General features: G+C 36.8%; 1 protein-coding gene across 3 annotated transcripts in view; it reads left to right on the top strand.

The window, feature by feature from the left end:
- ARMC8 (armadillo repeat containing 8) overlaps positions 1 to 12,588 on the top strand; it is a 90,798-nt gene that overhangs the window by 10,223 nt on the left and 67,987 nt on the right. The window lies entirely within an intron of this gene.

The following is a 12,588-nucleotide window of genomic DNA, read 5'->3' as shown; positions in this document are numbered from 1 at the left end:
AGACAAGATTTAGTTAAATGCTGATATCAAAGTATTGATTTCTGATATGCTAGATTATGGCAGCCCTAATTTCTTTCAGGGCAAATAAGAACACATCAGGTGTCCCTGGGCTTTAAAATGAAAAATTGTGAATTGGACATTTCAGAAAATTGTCACAGTAATCCAAGGAAGCTTTTTGTTTGTTTGTTTTTTGGAATGTGAGTTTTGGAGACATGTGGGAAATCGAATTTTGGTTTCAAATTGTTTAGGAGATGGAGAAGGGTTTCTGGTTTCTGGGGCTCCCAGCTGGAACATTAGCTGTTTTAGGTAGTGGGTCCCAACTGTACCAGACTTAACACTCTCTTCTTAAAACATATTTTGTGGCATGGGCTTGTCTATCTTGAAGTGAAATTCATAGATAAGGTAACTATTCTTATATGTAATTTTTTAAGAATAGGTATAATGCCCCAGCTGTATTAAGAAAGAAAGAGCAGGTACTACTATTCTAGAAAGAAATAATAAAGTAGTGATATATTTGCAAATATATATAATTTGGCCATGAATATGACTGCTACACTACAGACTGATATAGGTGTGATGTAATGGTTACTTATATACAATACGTGTTTGTTTTTTAATGTGACTTTCTGGAATGATCAACTTTTGGTAAAGTTCCTACTAAGACAAAGTACAACCTTTTCATTATTTGTATGGGATTTGCATTCTTGGAAAATTGTATAGTAAAATGATACAGCACGTGTTTTGCATTTATATGTAAAATGGAGTTAAATTCTAAGCTCAGATAATTTAAAATGTTTTTCTTTCCTACATGGCTGCATAGTGGAAAGTTTTTGGGGGACATGGGCCTGTTCCATGCATTACAGAACACCTAGTACCCTTAGTCCTTGCCCTCTATATGTCAGTAGTATCTGTTGTCATTTTAACAGCCAAACCATTGCTGTGGATTTACAGAATGTATGTTAGAGAGTGGTGCTGTCTATATTTATGACTGCTGAGATGCTGAGAGCGTGTGGCTTTCTGAATGGTGTGTGTATCTTAGTGCACCTCCCTCTCCCTCTCCTGCACGTCTCCCTTTCCCTAGTTTGTGACAGTGTATATAGTAAAAGGACATGAAAATAAAATGATTCTATTAAACATTTTTCCCATTAGCATGTATAGTCCTCTAATGTTCTATATTATTCTTTTAAATTACGTTTATTGCTTTTTATTTTTCTGCCCATGCTAAAAGGTAAACTCTGCAAATGTGGGCTTTTCTTTTTTCCTTAAGTGGCAGGGTCTTTGTTAATTACCTAGAACGGTGCCTACATAGCTGTTTATATATTTGTTGACTGACTGAATTAAAGAGTCCAACTTCAACTTTGTTTTGTATTTCTAAGTGCTTTCTATGTCATTATAATACCAAATAGCATTTCTCAAACACACCTTATTGCTTCAGAATTCTTTGTTGCATGTGTTGTGCTCCCCACCTAGAGTCCTTCTCTTTTTTTTCCCTCTCCCTTTTCACCTGGCAAATTAATACTAATCTTTCAGATTACCCATCCTCACTGCTTAGACATCATCTTCCATTCCACCCCGAATTTCAGTACTTCTGTTGGTTGTACCTTTGAGTTTCTATCTTGTATCTAATTTTATGGTTACACTAATCATTTATTATAAGTTAAATTTGTAACTTGCTTACGTACCTGCTTCTTTTCTGTGCTGTGAATGCCTTGAGGGTAAGGAACTCTGTCTTATCTATTACCAGAACCTAGCATAACACCTGGTAAGTTAAAGATATTCACATGTTGAATTTCAGTCTGAAATAGGTCTTAAACATCCTTTTTTTTTTTTGGTTGTATTTCTTTCATTTCTCCCCCAACCAAGATATTCCCTGACAGTACTGAATGATGAACATTATAAACAGTTTTTTCTTGAAGTTCCTATTAGTTTGTGGAATAATTGACATTAAATTTTTATTGGCAATCACGAGTTTAAACTTTAATTTCTTAGGGGTCACAATTCCCCCTTGAGAATTGTAATATTTTAATTTCTACACTACAGACTGATACGAATTAGATGAGGAAATGGATAGAATAATACTTTGCAAACTAACATACTAAACAATAAACAAGTGTCAGGTATTACAAAAATATCTGTCTTTTTGGGGTGTTGGTTACATGGGAGAGAGAACACTATATATAAAATTGTTACTCCTTAAACTATTCATTGGTATTCTTAACTGTGATCTTATATTTTCTCTATGTCCATGGTGTAACATCTAAAGATAATGATAAAAACTGCACAGATTATTACTTTATTCATTTTTAGTGGTTTTTAGAAATCTCAGGTAATGAAAAGTTTAGGTTTTTAAGTTTAGCACTCAAATGCAAATTAATTTCTTGTTAAGTACTTAGCTTTCTCTTTGAGAAAGTTGCTAGTAGGTGAGAAAAGATATTTTTGTCTGAATAGGATTTAATCATGAATATGAATAACAAGAGGAGCATTAGCACACTTGTTAAAGCAATTTATCTTTTTTGTACAAAAGTAGAATTTTCATGAAATCAGTGTTTATATGGTATTTTGACAGTTTACAAGGAGTTTTCCTTATGTTATCTCATCTGATCCACACTCTGAGCTATGTGGTAATATCACCATTTTATAACTGAAGAAACAGTCTCAGAATTTTATTTTTGCCCTAAGTCATAAGCTTGTTAAGTGATAGGAGTAGGACTCAAACCTAAGTCTTAAATGCCAAATCATTTGTTCTTTCTACCACATGATGCCTGAGCATGTTATAAATAAAGAACATTGTATTTTAATGAAATATACATAGAGCAAGACTTTAGTGAAATAAAAAGTAGGTTTATATTTTCTTATTAACCTTTAAACTGTCATTTTTCATTGCCTAATAAACTCATTGTTTCACTCCCAAATTTCAGTTGGACACATTTATTTCTTCTATTTTTCAGTTAAAGCCCATTCATGGCAAATCTGGGACTTTTAGTTAAAAACCCTTCCTGAAGAATTTGTTTTGCAAAATGCAGTGTTTTAATTTACCCCAGTCATGGCTAGTTTATTTAGAAGGGCAAATAGAGACTCTTCTAGTTTGCCTTTTTCAGGATGTCTGACCAGTTTTCTGACTATCTACGTTTCTCCTCTTTTCTTTTGTAGAATTAAAGAAGAATAACAGGTAGGGTTATCATTCAGCCCAATACTCTTGGTTTATATGTATTATTCCCTGACATTTATTCTAGTGCCCTTTCACTGCCATAAACTTGAAGGTCTGTTATCTGTTGTATTGTTGTATAACAAATTACCCCCAAACTTAGCTGCCTTAAAACAACATTTATTATCTCACAGTTTCTGTAGGTCAGGAATTCAGGTGTGGCTTAAGCTGGTGCCTCTGTCCCAAAGTCCCTCGTGAGATTGCAGTCAGGGTGTCATCAGAAGCTGCATCTCACTTGAAGGCTCAATTGAGGTAGAGTCCAATTCCAAGTTATTGGCAGGGTTTAGTTCCATGTGGGCTGTTGAACTGAGGGCCTCAGCACCTTGCTGGCTCTTGGCCAGAGAGAGACTTCTCTCAGTTCAATGTCAGCCTCTTCATAGGGCAACTCACAGCATGGCAGCTGACTTTTGTCAGAGAGAGAACTGAAATGACATTCCATTACATCTGCTGCATTCTCCACATTTGCTAGAATCAAGTCACTACATCCAATCTTCACTCAAGGTGAGACATTGCACAGGGCTTAAATACCAGGAGGTAGGGATCGTTGGGGACTGTCTCAGAGGCTGCCTGTCACAGATGGTCATTCTAAGAAAAGGGAAATTGCTTCCACACAATATAATGCAACTCATTATCCGTTTGTGCTTTTTCCTGCAAGAAGAAAGTTGCTTCAAGCTTCTTCTCTTCTTTTTTTAATGCCAGTACCAGTTTGTAAACACAGCAGATTGAACTCTTCTTAGAAGTAACTCTAATTCAGAAATTTAGTGTCTACAAACTTAATGTAGTTTTTCACATGGGAGCTGCTATTAAGCATAAAATGTAACAGGTTTTTAGTATAAAAGGGTAGGCAAAAGTAAGTTTAACCCTTTGAGTGCCATTGTCGCTGTGAGCGACACTGACAAATTTTCCCAAAAGTGCCAGTGTCGCTCCCAACGACTCTTTTTTCAATGGCTATAAATGTAAATAACAATGGAATAATTCATATTTTATGTTTTGTTCTCTTTTTTTGTTCCTCGGGTTATATATTGATATAACTTTTTCTCATGTTTATCCAAATTTTGAATTATGCATGGCACTCAAAGGGTTAAGTATCCACTTTCATTGGTGGTTAGTTAAATTACCAGCTATTGTTACCTAAAAGATAAATTGGAAGTAAGGATACGAAATAATAATAATAAGACAGATAATACAAATAATACAATGATTAATAGATAAATAGTAATATAAAAATAAACACTATTTTGCATACTCACAATTGGAAACCTACTTTTGCCCATCCCTCTATACATTTGTGGTGGCTCTATTGCAGCTGAATGTGTAAAATGCATTCAGGTTTTGAAGGCTTCTGTCAAAAGGCAGAGGTCATAGTCTTACCCTGGCTAGCTTTGCTTTTTTTTTTTTATGGGCACAGAGTGTACCCTGAGCTTTTAGCTGGTTATTTGACACATCTCTCTTGGTTGGGAAGATGGAGGAATCACCATGTATACAACCCTTTCCAGTTACTGGAAGCTACACAAAATAATTTAAAAGAGCATTAGTGTTTTTAAGTGAGAAAAAAGCCACATCTTGAAAGATCAGAATATCAGAAACCCTCCTAAACTTGCTATGGGCAGGAAGGAAGAAGGAACCCTAGTGTGAAATTTAACTCTCTTACTCATGCCTACTTCTGTACATTTTAATGTAACTGGAGATAAACTTAGTCATGCTTATTTGGTCTCACTTTAAATTTATAAGCATGACCCTCAAGAGGGTAGTGCTGCCTTGCAGTCTGGTACATATTCCTGGCCTGTTCAGTATTCCTTCTCCTTCTTCAAACCAGCAACCTCCCTATTCTACCCCACCTCCACCCCCACCATTTTTACTCTAAAAAGTAGAAGTAATCAGAAAGAATGTCTATAAGCTCTCAACTACCATAATCACCTAATTAATTTCCTCTGGTTTTTGTACTTTCCATGCTATATTTGTTCAGTAAAGTCAATTCCCTCTGAATTATACATGAATGTTGTTCCAGAAGTTCTCCCTGCCCCATTGTATCATCAATTTTTCTTCTCTATTAAAAATATTTTTTCCCATCAATGAATAAGCATGCTCTAATTTATTCCACCTTTAAAAAACAAAAGGACCTGGCTGGCGTGGCTCAGTGGAATGAGTGCCAGCTTGCAAACCCAAAGGTCTCCATGCCTGGGTTGCAGGCCAGGTCCCCAGTTGGGGCCGTGCGAGAGGCAACCGATCAGTGCTTCTCTTGCACATCGATGTTTCTCTCCCTCTCTTTCTCCCTTCCTTCCCTTCTCTCTAAAAATAAATAAGTAAAATATTTTAAAATAAAATGCTCCCCTGACTCCACTTCTCCTTCTAGCTACTCTTCTATTTCCTCAGTTCCCTTTATAATGGAACTCCTTTAAAGAGCTGCTTGTATATCCTTTTTCTAATTCCTCTTTTCCCATTCTCTCTTAAACCTTCTCAAAGCATGCTTTGGCCCTACCACTGTACCCATACTGCTATTGTCAAGATCACTTATGGCCTCCATGTTCCTAAATCCAACGGTCAGGTTTCAGTTATCATCTTAAGCTACACATCGGTAGTATTTGGTGTATGTAATTACTCCCTCCTTGAAACATTCTCTCTTTTGGCTTCTTGGATTTCTTTCCACCACACTGGCTGCTGCTTCAAGTGCTCCAGAATTCAGTCTTTAGGCATTACTTTATTCATGGTCACTCCCTTATTGAACTCACCCCATTTATATGCTGACAACTCCCTGATTTTTATCTCCTAAACTCTAGACTTATATATCCAACTGCCAAATTGACATTCTCATTTGCATGTCTAATAAAATTCTTAATCTTAACATGTCCCAAACTGAACTTTTGATCTTCTCACTCAAACCTGCACCACCCACAATCTTCCTCATCTCATTAACTGGCAACTCAAACTTTCCAGGTGCTCAGGCAAGAAAGCACCTTAGGTGTTATCCTTGGTTTCTCTCTTCTTTTACATCCCACATCTAGTCTGATGGCATATCTCTGACAGCATATCTAATTTGACAGTCATTTCAGCTTCAACATTTATCTGGAATCTGAGCGAATCTTACTACCTCCAAAACTCTTGCTCTAGGCCAGGCTACTGTCATCTCTGAAATAATTGCATTTCTGATTATTGAAATAGCCTCCTGCCTAGTCTCCCTGCTTTTTGTCCTCTAACTCCCTCCACACATTTTTCTGTTCCTAAAATTGCAGTCAAAGAGATCCTTTTAAAACAAGTCAGATCATGTCTATTTTCCCAAAACTAATTGCTTTCCAATTCATGCCATAAAAATCAAAATCCTTGCATTGATCAACAAGGCTCTATACCAATGCTGTGCAGTGGAAAAACAATGCAAGCTACACATGTAATTTTAAATTTTCTAGTAGCTGTGCTGTAAAAGTAAAAAGAAAGTAGAAGGAATTAATTTTAATACAGTATTCCCTCACTTATAGCGGGTAGTATGTTCTAGACTCCGCCCCCCCCACCCCCGCGCAATAGGTGAAAATCTGCGAAGTAGGAACCTTACATTTATTTTAGTACTTATATATATATTAAGGCTTTATAACCCTTCCCACGCACTTATAAACCATTCCCAGTCCCTTATTAACCTTTTCCACATTTTATAAACACTACTTATGTTCTTAAACATATTCTACACTCTTAAACCTACGTAACTTTAACAACATACATATACAGTACTGCAAAATCCCACGATATAGCGAAAAATCCGCGATAAATAAGTATAATATTTTTTAAAATCCCGCGATAAGTGAACCACGATATAGACAGGGACTGCTGTATATCTTATTTAAACCAATATATCAAAATAGTATTTCAACATGTAATTGATGTAAAGAATTATTGATGAAATTGTTTTGCTTTTTTATGGCAGGTCTTCAAAATCTGGTGTGTCACTTACACGATTTGGATATTGAATTTTGATTGGCAGTACTTGTTTGGTGTTTGGTATTTAGGTTTCATTAAGTTTACAGTTGAAAAAGTAGATTTACAACACTCTTAAAAGTTTTCTAATAACTGAATCCAGTGCTTGTTTGTTTTTCAGACAACAAACACCTTTTTTTACATGAGCTAAGATATGAGGGAGGAGAATTTATTTGCCTTTCGGAGCTTTGATTTTCCTCAAATAGAACTCCAGCTACTTGCCCTCCAGTACATACATTGGCCTGATCTTGAAGTGATGGAGTCAGCTTGGCCCCTGTCATTGAGCACGATGCAGTTTGTTTTTTTTTTTAAGATTTTAATTTATTTTTAGAGAAAGAGGGAAACGGAGGGAGAAAAGGAGAGAGACATTGATTGGTTCCCTCTTTCACGCCACCAACTGGGGACCTGGCCTGCAACCCAGGCATGTGCCCTAACAGGGAATTGAACCAGCAATTTTTCAGTTCACAGGCCGGTGCTCAATCCACTGAGCCACACCAGCCAGAACCACCATGCAGTTCTTTACTAGGATCTTGGTGTGGACCAGTTCGTTATTGGATACATTGTAGACAACATCAGTAATCCTTAATTTGGATTTACAACACTCCAAGCTCCAGGAGAAGTTGTCCGAGTTCAGCCTCAAGGCACAGTACTTCTTGTTACCGCCTTGCACATAGACTGTGTGTATATGGTGTGAGCCAATCTTAGTGTTGGCAGCAGGGCATCACAGCTCATATTTTTTTCTTCTTGTGGTAGGGCTTTTTCTTGCCTCCAGTCATGTGGCACTTGTGCCCATTGTCTCAAGAGATGCTCATGGCTCGCTGCCACCTGGAAAGAGCCAGTGTTGGTTTATAGATTTTAATTTTAATTAAAGTTAATTTTTTTTTAAGTTCAGTTCCTAGCCACATTTCAAATGCTCAATAGCCATATGAGGCTAGTGGTAATTATATTGGACAACACAGCTCTTTACCATCTGGCCCATCTTTAACCTGTTTCCTGCTTTCTCCTTTGCTCATTCTGCTCCAGCTGTAATGGCCTCCTGTTGTTTGAGCACAGCTGACACTTCCCGTTTCAGAGCCTTTGCATTTGCCATTCTCTTTGCCTAAAAAGCTTTGCTCGCAAATAGCTGCCAGACTTACTCCTCTACTTTCTTCTGGTCTTTGTTCAGATGTTACTTCCTTTTTTGTTCTACCCCAAATTATAAGAGAAAGCTTATTTAGATAAAGTTACAGAGGCAGTTAAAAGTGAGCCTGGAAGAAAAGGGCTAAGGAAACAAATTACAGAGGCAAAAGAAGGATCCTTGGGGGGAGGGGGCTGCTTTTCCTGACCAACCTATTTAATATCTGTATCAATTGCCTTCTCTCTCAAATTCTCACATTTCCAGGCTGCCTTTTTTTGAAAGAAGAGAAAAGAGGGCTGAGAGGGGAGAGGTGATGTGATCTACAAAAGAAAGCAGTGAAATAATAGGAATTGTCCCATACAGACAAATAAATGAAAATATTAGGCGAAAGCACAGAGTAAAGTAAAAGTGCGTGACTGTATTGCCTAGGCTTGCTAATACCTAGGTGCACAGAGAATTATTTTTTGTGTACTGACTGACCTTATAGATTTTAAGCTCCTTAAATGCAAAGCTCTGCCATAGCATTCTCTTCTACCTTCTTTGGCACCTACTGTAGAACTTAAACCAAAAGTCTCTGAACTCTGCAATGATGGGTCACCTGTTAGCTTTTTGTGTTTTACATTCTGTGGTCACCTCTCAACCCTCCCTCCTTTTTCAGTGCCAGCTCCTGGTATACTTGCTGATGTTATATGAGTGTTGGCTTCACATGTCCTGTGGCTGTGATTTATGACACTGGTCTTTTCTTTCCTTGCCCATTCTTGTGTACTCTTACTCATTTTCCAAAACCAACTCCTCTAAGAAGGCTTCACTGATTGTCCTGGTTTATTAACTCCCTCCTCGGTGCTGCTTTTATGTTTATATACATGTGTTTTGTATTCAAGTAGGGAATATAAATATGTAAACACAATTAGAATAGAATATGCATTACTGAGGGCAGAGACCAAGCCTTACTAAATATTTTTTAAATCTTTAATGACTTCCTCAGTGCCTTACATATAGTAGGTATTAGGTGCATATTAAATTAAATGAACCTGGCACAGAACAATAAGAAAATAGCTATTAATGGGCAAAATTTGTTTTGTTTAAGATACAGGTTTTAATAAATTCAACTAACTACCTTTCTAGAAACCACATTGAGAGGCAAGAGATGTAGAAGCTGCGGGAGAATATATTGAGAAGGGCAGTAAAATTAAAGATTAAACCCAAGCAGAAGGGAGGGAGGCTAAGGCTCAGAAGAACTTACCATGTTAGAAAGCCAAATGTGCTAAAATGGTGTGACAAAACTTACCTGTTTTTATTACAGGAATACTATTTTCATTTTAATTCTGGATTTTGTTCTTTATATTATTTCTTGATATATTTGTGTAGTTGCTTGCATTCCTACTTAACATTTGACAAACCGACATAGAGAAAGATCATCCCTCATTTGTTAACCAAGGGATTAGTCCTTCTAACTCTGTGATTCTGTTAATTTGAGGAAACCAGACCTTGTTAGCAGGTACTTTCATGACCTGTTAGGCACAAGAATTTTCATCAGTCTTGCTTTTGTTGCCACTTCCTTTTTTTTTTTTTTTAATTGAGGTTACGTTGGTTAATAAGGACATATAGGTTTCAAGTGTACATTTCTTTCTTTTTTTAAAAGATTTTATTTATTCTTAGAGGGGAAGGGAAGGAGAAAAAGAGGGAAAGAAACATCTGTTGGTTGCCTCTCACACACACCCCAACTGGGGACTGGGTCCACAGCCAGGCATGTGCTTGGGCCAGGAATCGAACCAGTGACCTTTCACTTTGCAAAATGACGCCCAACCGACTGAGCTACACTGGTCAGGGCTCAAGTGGACATTTCTGTGATACATGATCTGTAGATTGCATTTTGTGCCCACCAACCAAAGTTAAACAAACCATCTTCTGTCATCATATATTTGGCCCCTTTTACCCTTTACTACCTCCTGCCAACCCCTTCTCTCTAGTCACCACCATACTGTTATCTTTGTGTATCTATGAGTTTATATCCCACATTTGAGTGAAATCATATGGTTCTTAGTTTTTTCTGACGAACTTATTTCACTTAGCATAGTATTCTTAAGGCCCATCCATGTTGTCACAAATGGCAGTATTTCCTCTTTTTTCATGACTAATATTCCATAGTATAAACGTACCATATCTTCTTTATACAATCCTCTGTTGAAGGACACTTTGGTTGTCTCTATGTCTTGGCCACCATGAATAATGCTACAGTGAATGTAGGGGTGCATAAATGTTTGCAAATAAATGATTTTGAATTTTTTGGGTAGACACCCAGAAAAGGATTGCTGAGTCATATGATTACTCTATTGTTAGTTTTTTGAGGAACCACCATACTGTTTTCCATAGTGGTTGTACCAGTTTACATTCCCACCAGCAGTGAATGAGGGTTCCTTTTTCTCCATAACCTCTCCAACCCTTATTACCTGTCTTGATAATAACCATTCTAAACAGGTGTGAGGTGGTATCTCATTGTATTTTTGATTTGCATTTCTCTAATAGCTAGTGAAACTGAACATTGTTTCATATATCTGTTGGCCATTTGTATGACTTTTTGGGGGAGATGTGTGTCAGGTCCTTTGCACATTTTGTAATTGAATTATTTGTTTGTTTGGTGTTGAGTTGTATGAGTTCTTAAGGATCTTGAATATTAATCCCTTGTTGGAGCTGTTTGCAAATATCATCTCCCATTCAGTTGGTTGCTTGACTTTTGTTGTTGTTGTTGTTGTCGGTTTCTTTGGCTCTGAAGAACCTTTTTAGTTTGATAGAGTCCCGTTCATTTATTTTTGCTTTTACTTCCCTTGCCTCTGTGGTCAAATTCAGAGTATGTTTTCTACAACCCAGGTCTATAAGTTTAGTACCTCTGTTTTTGTCTGTGTACTTCATTGTTTCAGTTCTTATATTTAGATCTTTGATCCAATTTGAATTAATTTTTGTACAAGATGACCAACTGTAATCCAGTTGCATTCTTTTGCATGTCGATTTCCAATTCTCCCAGCACCATTTATTGAAGAGGCTTTCTTTTCTTCATTGTGTATTTTGGGCTCCTTTGTCAAAAATTATTTGCCCATATAGTTATGGTTTTATTTCTGGACTCTAAATTCTCTTCCATTGGTCTATGTGTCTGTTCTGCCACTGGCATGCTGTTTTGATTATTGTAGCTCTGTAGTATATATAATTTGAAGTCAGTTAGTGTGATTCCTCTGGCTTTGTTCTTTATAAATGGAGTGCATTTTAAAGTGGATATTTGAGTAACGTATGGAGTATATTTTGGTTGCAAGCTCATAACATGAAAATATGCTTTGATTTTGGATTAACTATATTGTCAGGAAATTAGAATTTATGTAGTTTTTCTTCAGAGTTGTTTTTGGTGACTCAGAAGCTTAAGCTGGAACTATGTGTTGGTAATTAACTTTTTACTGATGGGATTCTGGGTAAACTGGAAAAATAGTTCCTCCACACTATAATAATTTATCGCTAATAGGTACGTGAGCTTATTCCAGCAGGCATCAGAAAGAAAAAGCAAGGGATAAAATGCTGTTTCTCTGGTTTTTAAACTAATAACGTTCTTTGTTTTAAATAACGCTAACTATTGAAAATGAAATGTAAAAACACCAGTTACCTCCCAGAAATAAGTATTACAAGAAATAACATAATAGAGCAAGCCCCATGATACAAATAAAAGGAGGTAAGTGTCTCCCCTTGCTCTTTATGCTCTAATCTCCCTCTTCTATCCAGCGTTAGTCATTTCAGACTAGCTTACTGTCTCGGACCTGAAAATTCACTCTAATTCTTAATTGTTTTCCCCTACAGACAGTGTAGCAACTCTTTTATTTTAGTTTTTACGTCTGTGTCCTAGCAGTGCAACTACTGTGCATCAGTCTGAGAGTTTTCCTTTTGCATGTAGACTACCCCTCGTAGACTTTTCATGAAGTTCTTGTCCTTTTTCCTTGCTGAAAACCAGATTTTCTTTCCCTTTAGTGAGTACTAAACAGAAGCAACATTCCTATCTCTTATTCATATATAGGTGACATCCATCAGCTAGTTAAGAAACTTAACTGCTTCTTAACATTTATGCCCCGTTCTTTCATTGGCAAAGCTTTCAGGGCTCACCACAAAGGTCCTACTGTCTGTCCAGTTATACCTTCACTGAGAACCAGGTATCTTCTTGTTTCCTTATCATTTATCTTGTCACAAGCTTTTCTCGGAATGATTTAATATAAGTATTTTATAGAAATTCTAGTGCATCTATCTTAAGTTAGGTTTTATAGCTATTTGGTAT

This window comes from Furipterus horrens, unplaced genomic scaffold (assembly GCF_987537825.1).
Source record: "Furipterus horrens unplaced genomic scaffold, mFurHor1.1.pri manual_scaffold_7, whole genome shotgun sequence".
Lineage (NCBI taxonomy): Eukaryota > Metazoa > Chordata > Mammalia > Chiroptera > Furipteridae > Furipterus > Furipterus horrens.
Note: the sequence above shows the minus strand (reverse complement) of the source record. Positions and strands in the feature narration are given on the sequence as shown.